General features: G+C 41.4%; 1 long non-coding RNA gene across 2 annotated transcripts; it reads left to right on the forward strand.

Annotated features, from left to right (window-relative positions):
* Positions 1-1,538: 1,538 nt before the first annotated feature.
* LOC108948862 (uncharacterized) lies at positions 1,539-26,738 on the forward strand. 2 transcript variants are annotated; one of them, XR_011415721.1, is made up of 3 exons: positions 1,539-1,651; positions 1,849-1,952; positions 26,563-26,738. It is a non-coding gene; the product is annotated as an uncharacterized lncRNA (long non-coding RNA). The 2 variants fall into 2 exon arrangements; XR_011415722.1 differs by having other exon boundaries at positions 1,539-1,644.
* The last annotated feature ends 481 nt before the right edge of the window (positions 26,739-27,219 follow it).

The following is a 27,219-nucleotide window of genomic DNA, read 5'->3' on the forward strand; positions in this document are numbered from 1 at the left end:
GGCGCTGGAGCCGGCTATGGAACTTTGGAGCGAGGTACGTCTCTTGTCTAACCTTGTAAGAGGGAATTTACCCCATAGGTGATTAAAATTAATATTTTCTGCTAATTGTGGGGGCTACGTACGAACGAGGTGATGAGAGTCCGTGCGTAGCTACTAATTATGTTATATGCAGGTATTTTAGGACCCCATATGATGAATTACTTGTAATGCGTGATGACCCAAAATATCATCTTTAAATTTAATAATTAATTCTGTGTTCTAAGATCTCGAAAAGCACATTTTATTATTCCTCGACTTGCATGCGCAGTCCGTAAAATTTTCCAAAAAGTTTTTATGTGAAAAATGGATTAAAATGTGAATTAGAGATTTAAAAACTTAACTGAGTTGACTTTCGTCAATATTTTGAGCAAACAGATTCAGATCAGTGCTTTGATAGTTCCGGTAGGTCCGTATCATGATTTGGGACTTGGGCGTATGCCCAGAATCAAATTCCGAGGTCCCTAGACCGAGATATGAAATTTTGATGAAAAATTAAAAGTTTGAACGCTTAATGATTTTTAAGAATTTTCTGATTTTAGATTTATTGACACCGGGTTCGTATTTTGATTTTGGAGCCCGGTATAGGTCCACTATAATATTTATGACTTGTCTGCCGAATTTGGTGAGTAACGGAGTTGATTTGACGTGATTCGGACGTCCGGTTGTGAAAATAAAAGTTTTAAAATTTTCTTGAAAATTTCCTTTGATTTGGTGTCTGATTCGTAGTTTTAGATGTTGTTTCGGCAATTTGATCGCGTGAGCAAGTTCGTATAATGTGTTAGGACATGTTGGTGTATTTACTTAAGGTCCCGAGGGTCTCGGGTGAGTTTCGAATGGTTAACGGATCAAATTCGAACTTAGAAGAAATATGGGAGAATTTCTATCTTCTAGTGTAATCGCACCTGCGAGAAATTGGCCGTAGGTGCGATGCCGCAGATGCGGCTCATGTTGCGTAGAAGCGTTTGCGCAAAATCGAGAGGAAGGCGCAGGTGCGATGGAGTTTTCATTGAATATTTCGAATAGATTATATTAGATTATCTATTCATTGAATATTGCGCATTGTTAGTCAATTATATTAGATTATCATTGAATATTTCGAATAGATTACATGTTTTTGAGGTGAAATCACAGGATTCGGGCCTAGGGATTTCAAAATGAGAATTTGAGATTTGGAGGTCAAGTTGATGTCGGATTTTAGTAAAAATGGTATGGTTGGACTCGTGGTTGAATGGGCATTCATATTTCGTAACTTTCGCCGGATTTTATTGAAAATGTAGTATTTTCTTATGAAATTTATTCCTTTAATTTTGTTGACTATATCGAATTAATTATAACTAGATTCGAGTCGATCGAAATCGGAAAATAGAGGAAAAAGCATACTACTTGATTAAATTGGAGCAAGTCGAGGGAAGTTGATGACTTTCCGGTTACAAAACAAACTAAAATGACTTTCATAAACAATTTTCATTAGTTCAATGACGTTACGAGAAATGAACTCCATACTTTGACATCTAAGCATTGGGTTCTCTAGAGTAAGCACGAAAAACAGGGGAGTCACGATGCACAAATGTGGACGATGGGAAGCTCAGATTTTGCACTTTCTCAGTAAGAAGTAACTAACCACTTATATTATCATATCATTATACAGATTTTAGAAAGAAGAAAGAATATCGTGTAATTGGATATATACTGCAGTATATTTATCTTGGACTGATTGACAACGATATGGAAGTTGCTAAGGTATAATGATCATAACCTCACTCTCCCCCTCCCTTTTATTTCAACATTGATATGACGATTTTGGCCCAGGGCGTACGATAAGACTGCTATAAAGTGCAACATGAGGGATGCAAATACTAATTTTTAACCAAGTACATATGAAGGAGAATTAAGTTCGAATGCTGATAATGGAGGTAGCATATATATATTAAGGCTTTACCAAACATTTTGACTACTTTATTATTGTTTACACTTTTTAGTTCTGTAATTATCATGTTTAGGTTTGCTTTGAAGTCTGATCCAAGCTAACTAATTTAAGACTCAAATGCATAAAATGAGTTTGAGTTCATCTAATCCAAAAGCTTACAAGTAAATGATTATCAAATTAGCTACTTGATGCAATCAATAAATAATATAGGGAGTAATCGATCCATCAATTTGTAAGTTATACTAAACAACCTGCCTGCTTTACCTTTTTGTCATACCGGTACACAAAACAGAGATATGTATTTCGCAGATGGCCAATTAAGGTTGCAAATGAGTTTGGTCTATCTTTATATCTCCGGAATTCTATAAACTCTATGTACTCTCTTAATCAATTAAATTAGGACAAATTATAAATATAGAGTGTAGAGCAATATAGCTATTTGATACAAAAATATGCTTTCAAGGATCTGAAAACAGAGAACCAATTTCCCCGAGTGCTTTTATTTCCTGAAAGGACTACAACCAACGGAAGAGCTATTATTTCCTTTCAATTTGGTGCATTTATCCGGCTATCTCATAGTAGGCTATAACTATGTAGTTTGGCCACTATTTGCACTCTAAATTAGCAGTGCAAACAGGCTGCACTTCACTGAGGTTTGAGCGTTAAATGATAGTAAATTGCTCTGATTGAGTATTTTTATGCTTTGCAGGAGCAATTCCGGGCTACAATGAGGTTAAGGAGTGTTTTGAGATAAAATGGAGCGTTGAAGGCCAAGTAAAGACTTATGGAGTAAATTGGGAGTTTGTTTGAGGATCGAAGGAGGTTAGCGCATTTAAAAAGAAGAACAAAAAAGAGTGCAGAAAATCACCCAGGTGCGCGGCCGCGCACTGACCGCGCAAGTCAGGCAGAAATTGGCCAAAGTGAGCGGCCAGATGCGCGGCCACGCACGTCCTTCCAAGAAAAATTATTCCAGTACTAAAACTATAACTTCAGAGGCGACTGTCCTTGACTTATATGAAGTCCAGCTCGCCCAAAAAGAGGGTATCTTGGTTTTTAGGAGAATTTTGAAGGAAAGAACAGGCAAGGAGCAAGACGGAAGATTCGAAAACGAGTTTTTATCTTTCTTTCTCCCTTTTTTATCATTGATGATGAATTCTTATGTTGTGATTGTTAAAACAATTATGAGTAGCTAAACTCTTTATTCTAGGGTTTGATGGAACCTCTTGGAGGATGAATCTTTATTACGTTTAATATAAATTTGCCATTGAATTTTCCCTACGTGTTCAACTACGTGATTATTGTGGTTGATTGAAGGGCCCTCAATCGGCTATACCTGTTTAGTGTGTATTACTTGGAAAAAGGGTACATATTTAGATAGTTATTGAACAATATCATTGCTAACATATATGAGGGATCAATACAGAGGGTTTAAAGGTGGGATTAGGAATAACGAAACCTTGGTGCGATCGCAGTGAGCGGTAAACGAGTGCTAGCTAGCGTAGTTCGGAAGAATACATTTATTAAATTGTTGTATTTGCTTAGAAGAGAATTACGACACCTAAAGTGCTCAGGATCGATAGAGAGTATCTAGGCGAATTTATATGAAAAGCAACCGAGAGGATTACGATAAGAGGAGAAATCGCAACCCTAGACCTTTCCAATCTTATCTACAACATTCGCTTTGTCAGTAGTAAAAATAAAATTTTACAGCTTTTTAATTACCTTGTTGTTAGTTAGTCAGTAACACTCAATTCATTATTTAATATTTTTGGAAGTTGATTACGTGGATTCTTGCTAAACAAAAAGTTGTGATTAGATTGTTAATTTTCTATGGGATTCGACTCCGGACTTATAAATCGGATTATATTTGCAACGGCCATTTAGTCCTTTTTATAAGGCATAGTTGGGCGTGATCAAATTTTGGCACCGTTAGGGGTGGGCATAATACCGACCGAACCGAAAAAACTGGCGAACCGAAAATTTCGGTTTATTCGATTTTAATTTTTCGGTTTATTCGGTCGGTTTGCGATTTATTCTTTTAAAAATTTCGGTGTTCGGTTCAGTGGTCGGTTTTAATGGTTCGGTTTTTGGTTAAACCGAAAAAATCGAAAAACAGATTAAGAAACCAAGTGTCAAAATAGTCAATATATTTGTACATTAGCCTTGGAACAAAATCACATTATAAGATTGTTATTTTCACCATCACTAATATAGTTTATTAGCTAATAGTACATGTTGGATATTCTTTGTAGCAATATGTGTACCGTGTATAGGAATGGTTCGAATTTCTGAACGTTTTTTGTAGCAAATTTCCACCTCTCTTATCTGCATTGCTGAACACCCAATGCTTCTATAGTGCTGCCACTGCCACTGCATCTGCTCCTGTTTTGTCTTAGCTTAGTCAAGGATTATCATAAAGGGAATTATATAAATTTGAACCGAAAACCGAACCGATTAAACCGAACCGAACATGAAAAAACCAAACCGAACCGAAGTTATTATGGTTCGCTTTTGGTTATTAAAATCACAAACCGAAAATTGAACCGAAATTCTACAAAACCGAACCGAACCAACTGATACCCACCCCTAGGCACCGTTGCCGTGAAATTTAACGGTGTTATTAATTGCAGCAAAAAGAAGTGCTAGAATTCTTAGTGTAGTCAATTTTCTTCATTTTAAACTAAATACATTGAAATTCTAACGTTTGTAGTCTTGGGTGCTACAGGTGCATGCCTAGAAACTCCTCAAGAACTGATGAATTGTTCGAAGCATTATCAGATCCTGAGAAACTTTTCAAGGCATTGAATCGTGCAGACAAGAAAGACAAAGATCAACAAAACTCAACAGAACGAATCGAACCAGACATGGAAGATGTAATAGTAAATTCAAACAACAAAAATAATGCGAATGACCCAAACAACCAGGGTGTGGCGCCTCTTATGCCAGAAGCAGCCTTGTATGATTGGGCACAACTCACCGCCGAAAATATAGCAACCACAATTGCAGTCCCTCAGATAAAAGCAGAATCATTTCAAATTACAAACAACGTGCTACATTTGTTGCAGAACAAGGGACTGTTCTCAGGGTCATACATTGAAGATCCTTAGCAACATCTGAAAAATTTCCTGTCGATATGTGTCACGCAAAGGCAACCAAATGTGACACCAGAAGCAATAAGGCTATTGTTGTTTCCATTCTCGGTGACGGGAGAGGCTCAGACTTGGCTTAATTCACTCCCCATAAACTCCATCACTACTTCGGAGGAATTAGTCAAGTAATTTTTGAACAAGTTCTACCCACCTAATAAGACTGCCAAACAAGTTGATGAGATATTTAGCTTCAGGCAGAGACCAACAGAAACACTACAGAAAATGTGGGAGAGGTTAAAAGGTATGCTGGTTAAGTGTCCTCATCATGGCATTCCAGATCAGATGTTGAGGAAAAGGTTCTACATGGGATTGGCAGACAGCTTAAATGTCAATATTGATGCTTCAGCAGGAGGAGCATTTTTGAGCAAATCATTCAGAGAATGCAAGATCTTACTTGATAAAATGGCTCAAAACTTAGGATGGATGACAAGAGACTCTACGATCACTCTTGTCGTTCACTCAGTGGCTTTAGACCCAAACAACTCCATAGCCGAGAATATGGCCACTCTAATGACAAAAATGAGCATCCTTACCAAAAAGATTGATGAATCAGGCCAGAAGTAGCAGGTACATATAGTTGACGCGACTAATGGGGACTTGTGTACACAATGGATTAACCAACCATATGTATGCTCATGGAGTGCGAAAAGTGATTACCAGAACTATCAGGAAAATATGAACTATGTGGCCAACTATGGAGGACCGAGGCAAGGTGGTCAGAATTGGGGGCAGCAGAATTAGTAATATAGACCAGCACATCAACAGTATAATAATGGCAACAATCCTGGAGCTATGAAACTACAGGGTCAAGTTATGCCTTACCAAAGGCAACATGGGTACAATCAGCAAAATCAATATCTAGCTTATCAACAGCCTCAACAACAACAAATAGTTAGACAAGAAGACGGGTTGTCCAAAATTAAAGGAATGCTGCAATAACTGATTGGGTCCAATGTGAAAATGCAAGAGGAAGTCGAAGCACATGACTCAGTGATAAAAGGCATTGATATACAATTAGGACAGTTATCCATGGCTCTGAATAATCGTCCTCAAGGGACGTTGCCCGCAGACATGCCTATCAATCCAAAAAAGCAGGGCCCGAAGTAGCTTATGGCGGTGAGTCTAAGAAATGGTAGAGATCTTAATCTAGAGCAAGAAATTGCTCGCAAAATCTGACCAACGGAAACATTTGTGCCAGTACCAATCGAGTTTGATGATTGAACAGGGTTGACAGAGGTAACGGTACAACATGCACCAGTTGAATCAAGAAAAGAAAAGGAGGTTGCGAAGGAAATTGAGTTAGTGCAAGAGAAGGCAGTAGAAATAGTGCCCGAGCAGGTTCAAACTCAAATCACAGGAAACAAGTGGCCTTCAGCACCTTTCCCCAGAGATTGGCCAAATATCAGAAAGATGAGCAGTATAAATAATTCATAGAAATGTTGAAGCAAATCTGGTGAATATTCCATTGATTGACACTTTGAAGGAGATACCTGGTTATGTAAAAATGATGAAGGACTTGATGTCTCGTAAGTTCGACTTTCAAGACTTGGCCATGGTTACACTGAATCAGACATGTAGTACTGTCGTGACGAGACCCATAGCTGAGAAGCTGTCCGACCTAGGGAGTTTCACAATCCCATGCACAATAGGCAACTATGCTTTTGCTAAAGCACTTTGTGATTTAGGGGCAAGCATAAACTTGATGCCCTTGGCTATCTATAAAATGTTAGGCATTGGAAGAGCAAGACCCACATCCATGTTACTACATCTAACCGACCGAACAGTGAAGAGGCCATCAGGTATACTTGATGATGTGCTGGTGCAGGTTGGAAAGTTTGTGTTTCCGGTAGATTTTGTCATTCTAGACTGCCGGGTTGACGAGGAGATTCCCATAATTTTGGGAAGGACATTCTTGGCCACTGGGAGAGCTCTAATTAATTGTGAAACTGGGGAGCTAAAAATGAGACTGAACAATAAAGAGATAACGTTCAATGTGCAAAAATTTATGTGGCGACCCAGTGAGTTTGCTAACTGCTCTCTGATAGAAGCTGTGGATATGATATTGGAGGAGGAAGATGAGACTCTGAATGCAAAAGACCCTCTAGCGGCCTGCCTCATGAACTTAGAAGAGGTGGATGGTGAGGACTTGGAGGAGTGGGTTTTGGCCCTTGAAGGGCAAGGGCACTGGAAAAGAGAGCTCGAATTCGAGCCTTTACACTTAGAAGAAAGAAAAACCCCTCCAGCTAAGCCATCAATTGAAGAACCACCACAGTTGGAGCTAAAACCGTTACCGGCTCACCTCAGGTATGCCTTCTTGGGACCTAACTCAACTTTACCTGTTATTATCTCATCCAGTTTGTTAGATGTGCAGGCACAACAACTTTTGCAGGTGTTAATGGAATGCAACACTACAATTGGTTGGACCATTATAGATATTAAGGGTATCAGCCCGGCATTTTGTATGCATAAGATTCTACTGGAAGATGGGCACAAACCTTCCAGAGAAAATCAAAGAAGGCCAAACCCCAACATGAAAGAAGTGGTGAAGAAAGAAGTGATCAAGTGGTTAGATATAGGAATCATCTTCCCCATCTCTGACAGTAACTGGGTCAGCCCAGTTCAGTATGTGCCAAAGAAGGGTGGAATGACTGTAGTGCAAAATGAGAATAATGAGTTGATCTCAACAAGAACAGTCACAGGATGTTGAATATGTATGGATTACAGAAAGTTGAATTAGGCCGCCCGGAAAGACCATTTCCCACTGCCATTCATTGATCAGATACTAGATAGATTGGCAGGGAGGTCTCACTTTTGCTTTTTGGATGGATACCCAGGGTATAATCAGATCTCTATTGCCCTAGATGATAGAGAGAAAACATCATTCACCTGTCCATATAGCATCTATGCCTTTCGGAGAATGCCGTTTGGTCTATGCAACGCACCCGCCACATTCCAGAGGTGCATGATGGTCATCTTTACAGATATGGTAGAGGAAATAATGGAGGTTTTCATGGATGACTTATGAGTGGTGGGGAACTCATTCGATGACTGCCTTATGAACTTGAAAAGAGTATTGAAAAGGTGTATGGAGAGTAATCTAGTATTAAACTGGGAAAAGTGCCATTTCATGGTACAAGAAGGTATAGTCTTGGGGCACCTAGTGTCAAGCAAGGGCATTAAAGTGGATTGCGCAGAGGTTGATATAATAGAAAAGTTGCCACCACCTACTTCTGTTAAGGCAATAAGAAGTTTCCCTGGCCACGCCGGTTTCTACAGGCGGTTTATAAAAGATTTTTCCAAAATTGCTAACCCTTTGTGTAAATTACTTGAAAAAGATCACCCTTTTGTGTTTTCTGAATATTGCATGGTAGCTTTTGAGGAATTGAAGAAGAGGCTGGTGTCAGCACGCTATCATAGTTGCACCTGACTGGGAGCAACCGTTTGATCTGATGTGTGATGCAAGCGACTATGCGGTGGGAGAAGTCCTTGGGCAGCGGAAAGATAAAGTCATGCATCCAATATACTACGCAAGTAGAACTTTGAGTTGTGCCCAACTAAATTACACAGTGACTGAGAAGGAGATGCTAACAGTGGTGTTCGCATTTGACAAGTTCAGGTCATACCTGATAGGCTCGAAAGTAATTGTTTATACTGACCATGCTACACTCAGGTACCTAATTGAGAAGAAGGAATCAAAGTCGCGCCTAATTCGATGGGTTCTACTGCTGCAAGAATTTGACTTGGAAATCCGTGATCGAAAGGGAACGAAAAACCAAGTGGCTGATCACTTGTCTAGGCTGGAAGGAGTAGAGAAGAAGGTTGAGACGGAAGAGATTGTGGAGACTTTCCCGGATGAAAAACTGTTGGCTACGAGCCTGGAGGTAGCGCCATGGTATCCAGATATTGCAAACTACCTGGCAAGCGGTATTGTCCCCTATGACCTTTCCTTTGTCCAAAAGAAAAGGTTCTTTCGTGACTGTCGCATGTATTATTGGGATGAGCCTTATCTGTTCAGGATTTGTATTGATAACATAATCAGGAGATGTATCCCCGAGATAGACCAATCTTCTATTTTGTAGGCTTGTCACACATCCCCATATGGCGGCCATTTCAGGAGAGTAAGGACAACTGCAAAAGTGTTGGAGTCGGGCTTTTGCTGGCCGACATTGTTCAAAGATGCACACTTCTGGGTGAAGGGTTATGATGAATGCCAACGAACCGGGAACATTTCCCGCCGACATGAGATGCACATGAACCCAATTCAGGAGGTAGAAGAGTTTGATGTATGGGGAATCGATTTCATACGGCCTTTTGTCAGCTCATATAGAAACAAGTACATACTTGTAGCTGTGGACTACGTGTCAAAATGGGTAGAGGCTGCAGTGCTCCCTACAAATGATGCAAATGGGGTCATTGGTTTTTTGAAAAAGAACATCTTCACCTGATTTGGCACTCCAAGGGAAATAATCAGTGATGGAGGCACTCATTTCTGCAACCGAGCCTTTGCAAAGTTGTTAGAAAAATATGGTGTACGCCACAAGGTTGCCACCCCATATCACCCACAAATGAGTGGGCAAGTGGAAGTTTCGAACAGAGAGATAAAGAGCATTTTGACAAAGACCGTGAATGCTACAAGAATGGATTGGGCGAGAAAGTTAGATGATGCATTCTGGGCCTATCATACCGCTTTCAAAATGCCGATTGGCATGTCGATGTATAATTGGTATTTGGGAAGGTGTGCCACTTACCAGTGGAGTTAGAGCATAGAGTCTGGTGGGCATTGAGGCAGTTGAATCTCGACATAGAAGAGGCGTGTACAAGTAGACTCACTGAGTTGCACGAGCTTGATGAGTTTCGCTACCATGCTTTTGAAAGCCCAAGACTATATATGGAGAGAATGAAGAGGATGCATGACAAAAATATTTTTGAGCAGAACTTTAAACCTGGAGATATGGTATTGCTGTACAATTCAAGAATAAGGTTGTGTCCGGGCAAGTTGAAGTCAAGATGGTCAGGACCATTTCGTGTGGTAGAGATGCATTCAACTGGAGCCGTCGAGATTACATCGGAAGATAGATCCTGCAAGTTCAAAGTTAATGGGCAAAGGCTAAAACATTATCAGGGCATGGTTGAGGAAGATAAAATGATCTCGACCTTCTACTTGAAAGATCCTTGATTAAGGATAACCCGAGTCGTGCCGCGACGTTAAATCAGGCGCTTCTTGAGGGGCAACCCAATATTAGAAAAAAAAAAAATATATATATATATATATATATATATATACACACACACACACATTATCAAACATGTGCGGCCGCGCATATGGCTGCATATTTTCAGACTCTCACTGCCACACATGTGCGACCGCACATATGGCCACGCATTTTTATACCCTCACTGCCACACGTGCGCGGCCGCGCACTAAGCGCCATTTTGTAGGGTTTTGAATTAGTTATTTTTTCTTTCTTTTCTTTTTTACTTTCTTTGTTTTTCCTTTAAAAATACCCCCCGCCCCCCAATTGTCACGACCCTAAACTCAAACCTGTCGTGATGGCGCCTATCGATGGTACTAGGCTAGCCGACTCCCACAATACTACAACAATTCATTCAAAGATATGCCAAAAGGCGTCTTGTATAGCAGAATGTCATAGAAGAAACAAGGGTTGAACTCAAAAAAATAGAAATACGGAATAAAAAGCCCCAATCATCGGGGTGTCACCGAGTCAAGAGCAACTACTAAAAACTGGTCCGACAACAATAAGACTAACATAGTCTGGGAAAAATCCAAAATACAACTAAGGGGGAGATAAAGAAGGAGAAAACAGGGTTCCGATCGCCAGGCAGCTACCTTGCTAACTCCAATGAGCAGCTACAGAAATATCAGCAGCCGCTACCATGACCAAAAATGCCTGAATTTGCACACAAGGTGCAGGGAGTAACGTGAGTACACCAACTCAGTAAGTAACAGAAATAAATAAAGGATGAGAAGTAGTGACGAGCTAAATGCAAATACCGTTCATATCACAAAAATTTAATAAAGTGTGGCATGCTTTGTAACCAGAGTTTAAGTCAAATCAGCTTGTTTAAATCAGATTCAAGTAAATCAATTAGAAATATCTTTCAACAGTTCTCAAACAAGGACTCAAAGCAACTATGAGCATGGATGATGTAATCATATACTGCCCCTCGGACTAACATCACTCAGTCCTCCCAATCACTTCAACCTCACAATCACTCATGCCTCACCATCACGATCTCTCAACACTCGACACTCGACACTCACACTTAGTAGGTACCTACGCTCACTGGGGGTGTTCAGACTCCGGAGGGGCTCCTACAACCCAAGCGCTATAATCTACACGGATAACTCACGTGCTATAATATCATATCAGAATTTGCACGCACAACTCACGTGCTAAGGTACAATACCTCACAAACAAGCCCTCGGCCTCACTCAATCATAAATCTCTCTGGTCTCTCGGGCTCTCAAAAATCAAAGAAATCAGCCCAATCAACATTAACATGATGCAACAAATAGGATAACAGAGACTGGGCTATGATGTAAGAATGCATGAACATGACTGAATACGGGATATCAACTAAAGCAGTGAGAGGATAGCAATAAATGACCTCTAAGGGCCTAAACAATACTAGCATAAGGCCTAGACATGGTATCTAGCATGATTTACAGTAAATCTTTCTAAAGCACATAAAGAGCATATAGCTACAACAGGTTGTTCAACTTTACAGTTGCTACGGGATGGACCAAGTCACAAATCCCCAATGGTGCGCGCCCACACGCCCATCACCTAGCATGCGTGTCACATCTAAATAGTCACATGACACAAATATTCGGGGTTTCATACCCTCAGAACTAGATTTACAACCGTTATTTACCTCAATCCGAGCAAATCTCTACTCCACAATGACCTTGCCTCTCGAATCTGCCTCCGATCGTCCCGAATCCAGCCACAAGTAGTACAATACCATTAATATATGCTAAAGGATCAATTCCACAAGAAAACTACTAAATTAGACTCAAAACCCGAAATTGGCTAAAACCCGACCCCCGGGCCCACGTCTCGGAATCCGACAAAAGTCACAAAACCCAAAAGCCCATTCACTCACGAGTCTAGTCATACAAAATTTACCAAAATCCGACAAAAAAATCCCTGTCAAAACCTCAAAATTCCATCTCAAGAACTCTTCTACGTTTTTCCAAATTTTTCACCCCAAATCACAATTTAGATTATAAAAATCAAGATATAATCGTGGAATTTAACAAAACCAAGTGAGAAACTCTTACCCCAATCAACTCCCTAAAAATCCCTTCACAAATTGCCTAAATCCGTGGTCTCTAGCTCAAAATATGAAAAATGGGTCCAAGCGCACGATTTTGAAATTTAACACTTCTGCCCAGATTTCCTTCTTCGCTAACGTAGAAGTACCCTCGCGTTCGCGAAGCACAACTGCCTCTGCCCAGAAATCCCTTCTACGCGAACTCGATCTACCAATCGCGAACACGAACCTTTACTGAACTTTCTCTTTGCGAACGCGACCTCATCCTCGCGAATGCTTAGACCAAATGAATGGGGTCCCCAGCTGCCTCTTCTCTTCTTCGCGAACGCGTTACTCATCTCGCGTTCGCGATGCACTTTACTCCTAAACCTTCGCGAACGCGTCGGGAACGTGAAGAAAAATTCTTCCTCAATCTCTAGATACTCTTCGCGAACATGAGACCTACCTCGCGAACGTGTAAGAGGAAACCAACAACATCAAAAACCAGCAGATCAACTATCTCTCAAAGGCCATAATTGGTCCGTTAACCACCCGAAACTCACCCAAGACCCTTGGGACCTCAACCAAACATACCAACACGTCCCATAACATCATACGAACTTAGTCGAACCTTCGAATCACTCAAAACAACATCAAAACACTAAATTACCCCCGGATTCAAGCCTAAGAACTTCTAAACTTCCGAATTCCACCAACGATACCGAAACCTACTAAACCACGTCCGAATGACCTCAAATTTTACAACCACGCCAAAAATGACACAACAAACCTACTCCAACTTCCGAAAATCTATTCTTACCCCGATATCAAATTTTTCCACTGCCGACCGAAATCGCCAAATTTTCAACTTTCGCCGATTCAAGCCTAATTCCACTACGGACCTCCAAATCATATTTCAAACGCGCTCCTAAGTCCAAAATCACCTAATGGAGCTAACGGAAACATCCAAATTCAAATCCGAGATCGTTTACGCGTAAGTCAACATCTAGTTGACTTTTCCAACTTAAGGTTCTAAATAAGAGACTAAGTGTCTCAATTCACTCCGAAACCACTCCGAGCCCGAACCAACTAACCTGATATATCATAATATAGCTAAAAAGCATAAAAGGAAGTAGAAATGGAGAAAACAGGGCTATAACTCTCGAAACGACCGGCCGGGTTGTTACATCATCTCCCTCTTAAATAATTGTTCATCCTCGAACGGGTCTAGAAACATACCTCGAGTCTCAAATAGGTATGGATATATGCTCCACATCTCCCACTCGGTCTCCCAGGTGGCCTCCTCCACAGGCTGACCTCTCCACTGCACCTTCACCGAAGCTATGTCCTTTGACCTCAACTTCAGAACCTGTCGATCCAAAATAGCCACCGGCTCCACATCATAAGTCATATCACCCTCCAACTGAACCGTGCTGAAGTCCAAAAAATGGGACGAATCTCCAATATACTTCCAGAGCATGGGTGCACCCGACAAGCTGGGTGGCATGGCAAGCTTATAAGTCACCTACCCTATCCTCTGAAGCACCTCAAAAGGCCCAATAAATCGGGGGCTCAACTTGCCCCTCTTCCCAAACCTCATAACACCCTTCATGGGTGATACCTTCAGCAAAACCTTCTCCCCAACCATAAAAGACACATCACGGACCTTCCTGTCCGCGTAGCTCTTCTGCCTAGACTACGCCGTGCGAAGCCGCTCCTGAATCAATTTCATCTTATCTAATGCATCCTGGACCAAGTCTGTACCCAAGAGCCTAGCCTCACCCGGCTCAAACTATCCTACTGGAGATCTATACCTCCTCCCATATAAAGCCTCATACGGACCCATCAGAATGCTCGACTGATAATTATCGTTATATGCAAACTCCGCGAGCGGCCGAAACTGATCCCATGAACCCCCAAACTCAATGACACAAGTGCGTAATATGTCCTCCAATATTTGATTAGTGCGCTCGGACTGGCCGTCTGTCTGAGGGTGAAAAGTTGTGCTCAAATCAACCTGAGTGGCTAACTCTCGCTACACGGCCCTCCAAAACTGCGATGTAAACTGAGTGTCCCTATCTGAAATGATGGAAACTGGGACACCATACAGGCGAACAATCTTTCGGATGTAAATCTCAGCCAACCGCTCTGAAGAGTAAGTAGTGCCAACTGGAATAAAGTGCGCGGACTTGGTCATCCGATCCACAATAACCCAAATAGCATCGAATTTCCTCGAAGTCCGTGGGAGCCCAACTACGAAGTCCATGGTGATCCGCTCCCACTTCCACTCTGGGATATCTAACCTCTGAAGCAAGCCACCCGATCTCTGATGTTCATACTTAACCTGCTGACAGTTGAGACACCGAGCCACAAACCCAACTATATCCTTCTTCATCCGCCTCCACCAATAGTGTTGTCTCAAATCCTGGTACATGTTTGCGGCACCCAGATGGATGGAGTACCACGAGCTGTGGGCCTCCTCAAGAATCAACTCCCGAAGCCCATCCACGTTGGGCACACATATCCCGGCCTACATCCTCAACACGCCATCATCACCAATAGTCACATCGCTGGCATCACCTCGCTGAACCCTGTCCTGAAGAACGAGCAGGTAGGGGTCATCATACTGACGCTCCCTGACACGGTCATAAAGACCACACAAGAAAATACCCGACTCGGCTCCGAAATATCCAATCTAACAAGATGGCCCACTAGGGCCTGAACATCCAACGCCAAGGGTCTCTCTCCTGCTGGGAGATATGCTAAACTTCCCAAACTCTCCGCCCGTCGACTCAAGGCATCGACCACCACATTGGCCTTATCCGGATAGTACGAAATAGTGATATCATAGTCCTTGAGAAGCTCTAACTATCTCCGCTGACAAAAATTAAGATCCTTCTGCTTAAACAGATGTTGCAAACTCTGGTGATCAGTATAGATCTCACAATGAACCTCATACAAATAATGACGCCAAATCTTCAAGGCATGAACAATGGATGCTAACTCAAGATCGTAGACAGGATAGTTCTTCTCATGGGTCTTCAACTGGTGCGAGGCATAGGCAATCACCCTGCCCTCCTACATCAGAACACATCCAATACCTACCCTCGAGGCATCACAATACACGGTGTAAAGAACCTAAAGCTGATGGTAGAACCAACACTAGAGTTGTGATCAAAGCAGTCTTGAGCTTCTGAAAGCTCTCCTTACACTCATCTGATCACCTGAATGGAGCACCCTTTTGGGTCAATTTGGGCAAGGGCGATGCAATAGATGAAAATCCCTCCACGAAGCGATGGTAATAGCCCGCCAAACAAAGGAAACTCCTAATCTCCGTGGCTGAGGACGGTCTAGGACAACTCTGCACCGCCTTTATCTTCTTTGGATCCACCTGGATACCCTCACTGGACACCACGTACCCCAAGAATACTACTGAACCGAGCCAAAACTCACACTTGGAGAACTTTGCATAAAGCTTCTCCTCCCTCAATCTCTGTAATACAATCCTCAGATGTTGAGCATGCTCCTCCTCGGTACGAGAGTACACCAGGATATCATCAATGAATAAGTCCAAATAGGGTTGGAATACACTGTTCATCAAATGCACGAATGCTGCTGGGGCATTGGTCACCCCAAAAGACATCACTAAGAACTCATAATGGCCATATCGGGTCCCGAAAGCTGTCTTAAGAATATCCAAATCCCGAATCTTCAACTGGTGATACCCGGACCTTAAATCAATCTTGGAGAATACACTCGCTCCCTGAAGCTGGTCAAATAAATCATCAATACGAGGCAAAGGATACCTGTTCTTGACTGTGACCTTAATCAACTGCCTGTAATCAATGCACATCCTCATGGAACCATCCTTATTCTTTACAAATAGAACCAGTGCATCCCAAGGTGACACACTAGGCCGAGTAAACCCCTTATTAAGGAGTTCCTGAAGCTATTCCTTCAGCTCCTTCAACTCTGCCGGTGCCATACGATACGGTGGAATAGAAATGGGCTAAGTGTCCGGTACCAAATCAATACCAAAGTCAATATCCCTGTCAGGCGGCATACCTGGCAGGTCTGCAGGAAACACATCCGAAAAATCACATACCACCGGAACAGAATCAGTGGTAGGAGTCTCTGTACTAACATTCCTCACAAACGTCAAATAAGATAGGCAACCCTTCTCAACCATACGCTGAGCCTTCAAATATGAAATTACCCTACTAGGTACATAATCTATAAAACCGCTCCACTCAACCCTCGAATATTCCGGCATCGCCAATGTCACGGTCTTAGCGTGACAATCTAGAACTACATGACATGGAGATAACTAATCCATACCCAATATCACATCAAAGTCAACCATACTGAGCAACAAAAGGTCCACTCGGGTCTCTAGACCCCAAAAAGTCACCACACATGACTGATATACGCGGTCCACAATAATAGTATTGCCCACAGGAGTAGATACATGAACAGATGAAACTAAAAACTCACGGGGCATATCCAGAAAATGAGCGAAATATGAGGAAACATATGAATAAGTGGAACTAGGTTCAAATAATACAGAGGCATCCCGTGACAAACTGAGACAATACATGTAATCACAGCATCTGAAGCAATAGCATCTGGTCTAGAAGGGAGGGCATAGAAACGGGCCTGGCCACCCCCTGATCTGCCTCCCCCTCTAGAGCGACCCCTAGCTGACTGACCTCCACCCCGAGCTGACTGGGCGGGTGGTAAAGTAACTGGTGCTGAAGTTGAAGGCTGACTCCTCTACTGAGATAGACCTCCATGATGACGAGGACACTGCCTCCACATATGCTCGAACTCCTCACATTCAAAATAACTCCCTGGTGCTGGTGGCGGGGACTGAAGGGAGCCCCGAGTACCAGGATAACTGGTAGAAGAACCTGGCATAGAGGAGCCCTGAACTGATGGAGCACGGGACGAACTCTGGGCTGGAAAGGCACTGAGTGATGAGTGGCCTTGATGAGAACTATGAGAACCATGGCCCGATTATGCACCACGGTGAACTGGCCGAGTTGATTGAGCCTGTCTAAAATGACGACCTCTACCGTGCTGGAACTGACCCCCAAAAGGAGCACCGCTGAATCCTCCCTGTCCTCGAGGCCTCTTGGCCTCCCTCTCAATCCTCTCCTGACCGCAAACCATCTCAATCTGCCGAGTAATGTCGACAACCTCATCAAAAGTAGCATCAGACACCCTCTCTCTGGTCATAAGCAACCGTAGCTGAAAAGTGAGACCATCTATAAACCTCATGATCCTCTCCCTGTCTGTGGTAACCAACCAGATAGCATGACGGGCCAACTCCGAGAATCACATCTCATACTGCGTCACAGACATATCACCCTGGCGAAGCTTTTCAAACTGTCTATGCAGCTCCTCTCTGCGGGACTGAGGCACGAACTTCTCCAAAAAGACCACAGAGAACTTTCTGCCAAGTAAGGGATGCTGCGCTAACAGGCCTACGCCTCTCGTAAGTCTCCCACCATCTGAATGCAGCCCCAGAAAATTGAAAAGTAGTAAATGAGACCCCACAAGTCTCCAGAATACCAGCTGTACGGAGTATCCTCTGACACCTGTCCAAGAAGTCCTAGGCATCCTCTCTCTCTGTTCCACTGAAAGGTGGAGGCTGGAGTCTCCCAAACCTCTCTAACCTATGCTGATCATCCTCAGGCATAGCAGGAACCACATAATCTAGGCTCTGATACCAACTTGTCATGACCCTAAACTCAAACCTATCGTGATGGCGCCTATCGATGGTACTAGGCCAGCCAACTCCTACAATACTACAACAATTCATTCAAAGATATGCCAAAAGGCGTCTTGTATAGCAGAATTTCATAAAAGAAAAAAGGGTTGAACTCAAAAAAATAGAAATGCGGAATAAAAAGCCCCAATCATCGGGGTGTCATCGAGTCAAGAGCAACTACTAAAAACTGGTCGGACAACAATAAGACTAACAAAGTCTGGGAAAAATTCAAAATACAACTAAGGGGGAGATAAAGAAGGAGAAAACAGGGCTATGATCACCAGGCAACTACCATGCTAACTTCAATGATCAGCTATAGGAATATCAGCAGCCGCTACCATGACCAAATATGTCTGGATTTGCACACAAGGTGCAGGGAGTAAAGTGAGTACACCAACTCAGCAAGTAACAGAAATAAATAAAGGCTGAGAAGTAGTGACGAGCTAAATGCAAATACCGTTCATATCACAAAAATTTAATAAAGTGCGGCATGCTTTGTAACCAGAGTTTAAGTCAAATCAGCTTGTTTAAATCAAGTTCAAGTAAATCAATTAGAAATATCTTTCAACAGTTCTCAAACAAGGACTCAAAGCAACTATGAGCATGGATGATGAAATAATATACTGCCCTCGGGCTAACATCACTCAGTCCTCCTAATCACTCCAACCTCACAATCACTCATGCCTCACCATTACTCACGCCTCACGATCACTCAACACTCGGCACTCGCACTCAGTAGGTACCTGCGCTCACTGGGGGTGTTCCGACTGCAGAGGGGCTCCTACAACCCAAGCGCTATAATCTGCACGGATAAGTCACGCACTGCACGCACAACTCACGTGCTCTAATATCATATCAGAATCCGCACGGACAACTCACGTGCTAAGGTATAATACATCACAAACAGACCCTCGTCCTCACTCAATCATAAACCTCTCCGGTCTCTCGGGCTCTCAGAAATCAAAGAAATCAGCCCAAACAACATTAACATGATGCAACAAATAGGATAACAGAGACTGAGATATGATGTAAGAATGCATGAACATGACTAATTACGGGATATCAACTAAAGCAGTGAGAGGATAGTAAGAAACGACCTCTAAGGGTCCAAATAATACTGGCATAAGGCCTAGACATGGTATCTAGCATGATTTACAGTAAATCTTTCTAAAGCACATAAAGAGCATATAGCTACAACAGGTTGTTCAACTTTACAGTTGCTACGGGACGGACCAAGTCATAAATCCCCAATGGTGCGCGCCCACACGCCCATCACCTAGCATGTGTGTCACCTCCAAATAGTTACATGACACAAAAATCTGGGGTTTCATACCCTGAGGACTAGATTTATAATTGTTACTTACCTCAATCCGAGCAAATCTCTACTCCGCAATGACCTTGCCTCTCGAATCTGCCTCCGAGCATCCCAAATCTAGCCACAAGCAGTACAATACCATTAATATATGCTCGAGGAATCAATTCCACAAGAAAACTACTAAATTAGACTCAAAACCGAAATTGGCTAAAACCCGGCCCACAGGCCCACGTCTCGGAATCCGACAAAAGTCACAAAATCCGAAAGCCCATTCATTCACGAGTCTAGTCATATGAAATTTACCAAAATCCAAAAACAAAATCCCTTTCATAACCTCAAAATTCCATCTCAAGAATTCTTCCACCTTTTCCCCAATTTTTCGCCCCAAATCACAATTTAGATGATACAAATCATGATATAATCATGAAATTTAACCAAAAGCAAGTGAGAAACACTTACCCCAATCAACTCCCTGAAAATCCCTTCAAACATCGCCTAAACCCGTGGTCTCTAGCTCAAAATATGAAAAATGGGTTCAAACCCCTGATTTTGAAATTTAACACTTCTGCCCAGATTTCCTTCTTCGTGAACGCGGAAGTGCCCTCGCGTTCGCGAAGCACAACTGCCTCTGCCCAGAAATTCCTTCTACGCGAATGCGATCTACCACTCGCGAACGCGAACCTTTACTGAACCTTCTCTTCGCGAACGCGACCTCACCCTCGCGAACGCGTAGACCAAATGAATGGGGTCCCCAACTGCCTCTTCTCTTCTTCACGAACGCGTTACTCATCTCACGTCCGCGATGCACTTTACTCCTAAAACTTCGTGATCGCGTCCCTTACTTCGCGAACGTGAAGAAAAATTCTTTCTCAATCTCCAGATACTCTTCGCGAACGTGAGACCTACCTCGCGAACGCGTAATAGGAAACCAGCAACAACAAAAACCAGCAGATCAGTTATCTCTCAAAGGCCATAATTGGTCCGTTAACCACCTGAAACTCACCTGAGACCCTCGGGACCTCAAACAAACATACCAACACATCCCATAATATCATAAGAACTTAGTCGAACCTTCGAATAACTCAAAACAACATCAAAACACCAAATTACCCCCGGATTCAAGCCTAAGAACTTCTAAACTTCTGAATTCCACCAACGATGCCGAAACCTACCAAAATATGTCCGAATGACCTTAAATTTTACATACGTCACAAATGACACCACGAACCTATTCCAACTTCCGGAAATCCATTCTGACCCCGATATCAAATTTTTTCACTATCGACCGAAATCGCCAAATTTTCAACTTTCGCCAATTCAAGCCTAATTCCACTACGGACCTCAAAATTGCATTTCGAACGCGCTCCCAAGTCCAAAATTACCTAACAAAGCTAACGGAAATATCAAAATTCAAATCCAAGATTGTTTACATATAAGTCAATATCCAATTGTCTTTTCCAACTTAAGGTTATAAATAAGAGACTAAGGGTCACAATTCACTCTGAAACCACTCCGGGCCCAAAACAACTAATCTGATATATCATAATATCACTAAAAACACAAAAGGAAGCAGAAATGGAGAAAAAAATGGGGCTATAACTCTCAAAATGACCGGCCGGGTCGTTACACCAATTCTCCTCTTCTAATCTAAAATGCCCCCTCTCTAAACATAAGAAAACAAACGCACAAACCCTTACCCCTTCCCCCAATTTTAAAATCAAACCCTACCCCCTTCCCCTCGTCTCTCCTCTTACATAACTTCCCAACCCAAAATCCTCACAAGTTCTCTTAGGTAAGTGCCATTGTTTTTGTTTCCGTCTTAGTTTAGTTTAGTTTCTCTATTTTTCTTTTCTTGTATTGTAGTAGATTTCTTTATTTTTTTTAGTATACTTGTTTGCATGTTGAGGTAATAGTGGAATTTCACCATGTTGGGTTAGATTCGGCTTTGATATATCTGTGGTTGAATTGGGGGTATAAAAATTGATGTTTGGGAGTTCGGGTAAACTTGCGCATCAGCTGTTTGTATAAATGCCACAATGAGTTAGAGAATAGAATTTTGTGACCAAGTGTGCTGGTGAAGTCTGAGTAACCACTCTTGGTTTACACATCATGCCTTTTGCTGATAGTGGTATTTATTTTAGGTAGTATGGTGCCATCCAAGAAACGAAGAACCACAGGTGCATCCTCCAGTGGTCACGCAAGCTCCTCCCGGCCATGGGCCTCGGCCAATGCTCCCCAGTATGATAGTATCAAGTTCGCATCAAGCGCGGTCCAGGAACGTTTTGGTCATAAGGCTCCCAAGAAACCCATACCGGAGAGGGGAATTGATATGGGGTCCCTCCAAAATAACTGTCCCAATATGTATCGTGAATTGGTTCGGTACGGGCTGGGTATATTCTTTGAAGAACCTGATGAATCCAATTTAATAATTGTGCGGGAGTTTTACACGAACTGCCCGGAATATGTGAACCATGTTTGCACGGTACGACATAAGAGTGTGGATACATCCATCGAGGCCATTAGGAGAGCTTACCGGTTGCCAGTGTTTGGGATAAATCCTGAAGCAGAGGACTATTATGACACCTATAGCATAGAACCAACCTCGTGGAATTTGTTCTTTAGAACAATATGTGTGCCCAACAAGGAAGTAGTGTGGATTAAGCAGGGGCGAAAGTTTCATTCGGCATCGCTTACCTTTGAAGGGAAGTGTTGGATCTATGTCATCAATAGCTGCCTGCTGCCTTCTTCTAATACCACTGAGGTGAATGGTCCCCGGGCAGCACTGATCTGGTGTTTTATCAATGGCCATGATTTTGATGTAGCTAAGATTATTCATGATAAAATATTCATTCGTTGTCCGGTGCAAAGGTATGGGTTCTTCTTTCCTTCCTTAATCACTAGATTATGTCGTGCGGCACGTGTACCGAAAAACAAGAACTTGGATGGGAAAGTAAAAAAAGAATAGAAGTTTCGGGCTGATAAAGTGGTAATTGGGAAGAATCTTGTTGCACCCGTTGAGGCAAATAGCGATGAGTCTGATGCTCCAAATGAGGGTAATGAAGGGCAAGCTGAGGTTGTAGCTGCTTCGCCCCCACACGACCAGGTTGCTGAGGGAACATCAGTTGTCAGATAGGACATGAGAATGACAATCTTAGAGAAGTAAATGGCAGGGTTGGGTACGTCTGTCATGGACTTTGGAGCTAGAGTGGATGTCCTTGCTACCCATAATGCAAAATCAAAGAGAATGGTCATGGCATGGCTGTGTGCATTTGGCAGGGCTTGCCATCTCGACCCAGGCACTGTCTCCGACCAGGACTGACTCTATCAGGGAAGTTTCCTTTACCTTGCATTTTTTTCTTTGTGTGACATGGGGACATGCCGCCATTTAAGGTGTGGGGTAGGGGGATATCTTGTATCTTATATATATATATATATATATATATATATATATATATATATATATATATATATATATATATAGTAATGTAGATTAGTGTTAGTTTCTTTGGTTAGTTGAATTTTAAAAAAAATTCAAAAGTTTCAACTTTTTCCGACGATGGATATCATTCGACGGGTTTCTTGAGGGATTAAAGTCGAGAGAAAAAAAAGATAAAAAGATTTTCTTTTGTTGGTAGTGTATCAATTTTTTCTTGGTTTTTCTTTGGGCCGCGGTTCTTTTTCAAGGGTTTCGTTTGAACCGGGTGTAGTTAGTTTTATTTTTTTAGAAGTAGGAACCCGTAGGCTATGGGCTAAAATGAAAACAGGGTCTCTCAACTTCGTTATGCCTTGAGAATAGCGAGTGTTGTAGTGTGACGCTTAGGCTCAGTTTTTGACTCTTGTATATGTGCCTTAAATTGTATATTCTTAACTTGGCTTAAGTGCTTTGACTAGAGTGTTTTGATGATCCAATCTTGAGTGAGTCATGTGCCATGTGTGTGTGAGGTTTGTTGTATTCTGTGCATTGCATTTGATGTCTAGAACTTGCCCCGTGTGTTTGCAAAGCGAAATAGTAGTTTTGTTCAGTCTTGAAAGTGATATAGGCGTTTTTTTGTTGAGCCAGATATGTATATTTTACCCGCCTAATTATTATGTATCGTGGTTAAACCCTTTGAGCCTGCAATCCTGTTTCTTTGGCAACCACATTACAAGCGTTACCCTTTTGTTTGAATTAACCATCTATTTGAACCTTTTAACCTCTCATGAGCACTTAAATTGTTATGAACTTTGTAAAAGTTAAAGTGTGTGGTGGTTGGTTTGGCTTTTGAAATAAGGAGAAAGGTGCACTATTTTGAAAAAGTAAGAGCCACTTGAATTGAAAAAGAAAGAAAAGAAAACAAAATAGTTGTATTGCTGTGGAAAACAAAAAATTAATAAATAAATAAATAAATATTCCTTGATAAGTGGTGACTCTTGATATAATTGTGCTTAAATAATTAAGAGTTAATGTATATTGATTTGAAGGCGGAGTATGGTTTGACATAAGTGTGGGGTTCCGACTGCTGAAGTGTATGTATTAAAGTGCTTAGGGAGGTGTAGTCACTCTTATATCTAAATGTATCCTACCCGTCCCGTAGCCTACATTACAACCAGTTAAAAGTCCTACTTGATCCTTGACTGAATGAACGCAATTAGTAGAGTAGTACACTACGGGAAAGCCTATGGTGCATCTTTTGTGGCACATGAATGCCGTTGCTGAGAGTGAGTAAATTCTGTCTATCTTGAACTTCCTAATTGTTCATGAATTCTATTAATTGTGGAACGATTCTCTTTTGTTGTGGGAGGGCACTTGATTCATGAATGAAAGGTAATTCTAGACCTTTGTGTTAGAGTAAGTGAGTAAATTGTGAATAATGCATGATGCTTGTGAGTCAATATCTGAGGTGAAGATGTTACACTACTGTGCTTGGTCTATTTGAAATATTCTTGGTATGATGAGTTAGGAAAGTCGCTTAGTAAGGTTGTGTCTATGTAAAGTGTGATTTGTTTGCTCGGGGACGAGCAATGGTTTAAGTGTGGAGTATTGATAGTAGGATATAACTATATAGTTTGGCCATTATTTGCACTCTAAATTGGCTGCACTTCACTGATGTTTGAGCGTTAAATGATAGTAAATTGCTCTGATTGAGTATTTTTATGCTTTGCAGGAGCAATTCCAGGCTACAATGAGGTTAAGGAGTGTTTTGAGATAATATGGAGCGTTGAAGGCCAAGTAAAGGCTTATGGAGTAAATTAGGAGTTTGTTCGAGGATCGAAGAAGGTTAGTGCATTTAAAAAGAAGAACAAAGAAGAGTGCAGAAAATCGCCCAGGTGCGCGGCCGCGCATTGACCGCGCAAGTCAGGCAGAAACTGGCCAAAGTGAGCGGCCAGATGCGCGGTCACCTGCCCAGGTGTGCGGCCGCGCACGTCCTTCCGATAAAAATTATTCCAGGGCTAAAATTATAATTTTAGAGGCGACTGTCCTTGACCTATATGAAGCCCAGCTTAGGAGAATTTTGAAGGCAAGAACTGGTAAGGAGCAAGACGGAAGATTCGGAAACGAGTTTTTATCTTTCTTTCTCCCTTTTTTTTATCATTGATGTTGAATTCTTATGTTGTGATTGTTAAAATAATTATGAGTAGCTAAACTCTTTATTCTAGGGTTTGATGGAACCTCTTGGAGGATGAATCTTTATTGCATTTAATATAAATTTTCCATTGAATTTTTCCTATGTGTTCAACTACGTGATTATTATGGTTGATTGAAGGGCCCTCAATCGGCTATACCTATTTAGTGTGTATTACTTGGAAAAAGGGTACATATTTAGGTAGTTGTTGAACAACATCACTCCTAACGTATATGAGGGATCAATACGGAGGGTTTAAAGGTGGGATTAGGAATAACGAAACCTTGGTGCGATCGCAGTGAGCGGTAAACGAGTGCTAGCTAGCGTAGTTCGAAAGAATACGTTTAGTAAATAATTGTATTTGCTCGGAAGAGAATTACGGCACCTAAAGTGCTCACGATCGGAAGAGAGTATCTAGGTGAATTTATAGGAGAAGCAACAGAGAGGATTCCGATAAGAGGGGAAATCGCAACCCTAGACCTTTTCAACCTTGTCTACAACATTCGCTTTGTCAGTATTAAAAATAAAACTTTACAGCTTTTTAATTACCTTGTTGTTAGTTAGTCAGTAACACTCAATTCATTATTCAATATTTTTGGAAGTTGATTACGTGGATTCTTGCTAAACTAAAAGTTGTGATTAGTACGTTAATTCTCTGTGGGATTCGACTCAGGACTTGTAAACTGGATTATATTTGCAACGACCGCTTAATCCTTTTTATAAGGCATAGTTGGGCGTGATCACTATCCTATCCAGCATGTTATTGTGCGGTATACCCCCGTACACTTTGACCAATCACGATATACTCTTCCTTATCATCAAATTCTTTGGAGCTGATATGATTGTTTTATTTATTCTCGCCCTCATGTGTAGTTTCATTGTCGTGCAGGGGGAATGTTTCACTAGGAATGCTTATGTTTAGAATGTTCACTCACACTCTTAGTAAGAAAAGAAGTGACTAAATGTTCATGGACGTATATGCACTCTTCGATGTGTGACTGCTCCTCCAATGTCAAGTTTCAAATCTATTATCTGCTTTTCTGCTATGAGTCATATGTCTAGAACTCTGCTCCTTTCCCATCTGTGCTCTTTTACATGTATATGCATTACTGTTTGTGCTCAGTTCATTAGCATATTTATCAATATAATGATGGAAACTATGACTATTCCACAGGTTCTTTTTGATTTGTGGAGTAATCTATTGAATGTTGCTTAACTTTAGGTGTCCTTTGTGAATCTCTTTAGTGTTTTAGCTTGCATTATTACTATTAGTAAGTACAACAGTACAAAAAAGGGTTGTTCTTTTTCCTCTTTTTTTTCTTTCTTTTTTCTTGTGATTTGTAGAATCAATACAAAAATGTTTATAGCAGCCATTACACACAATTCTCCTAACTAACTTTTTAAAGAAAAGTTGCAGCGTTCTTTATCATCCTCTTTTATCTTCTTAGAAATATATACAAGAATGTTTTGGTTTGCAGAATCACTTTACTACAATCAAGCGTGGCATTTTATTATAGCTACTTCGAAAATACTTGTGTACAGTACAATCCTTGATCTGGACAGGTACTAAAAATATTACTTTTTCATTCTAAAATTATGTTACTTCTAGACTGGATTGCAAATTGTGGTCTTATATTATTTGTCCTTTAATCATATTTTTGTTCTTCACAAATTGCAGAGTATTTTTTGCAAATAAGTACTATTCTTTCAGAGTTAGTCGATATCCTTGATGAAGAATGGATCGGAAAGACAATTGTAAATGTTAATGATTTAATGGAATTCATCTTCTCCAGTAAATCACATCTATTCTTTGACATCGGATAGACTCCATACGCTACTAGCAATTTTTGTGGTTACAAGATTCTAAGCAGACTATGGCCTTCAATAGAGCAGACTATAATGAAGTAGTTCTTATCCAATTTAACCCTTAATAAATGAGGTACTTAAAAACATTATTGATGGTAATTCAAGTAAGTTCGTCGATTTATGTGATCAACTAATGTAGAAGCATACTTTAAGTCCGTGTGGATTAGTAGGAGTATTTTAAGGAGTATTAAAAGGAAGTGGCAAGCCGTTGGATATATTAGCAAATCTAAATGAGTTAGCTGATTTTTCGCCATATCAAGAAATTAAAT

This window comes from Nicotiana tomentosiformis, chromosome 4, assembly GCF_000390325.3.
Source record: "Nicotiana tomentosiformis chromosome 4, ASM39032v3, whole genome shotgun sequence".
NCBI lineage: Eukaryota > Viridiplantae > Streptophyta > Magnoliopsida > Solanales > Solanaceae > Nicotiana > Nicotiana tomentosiformis.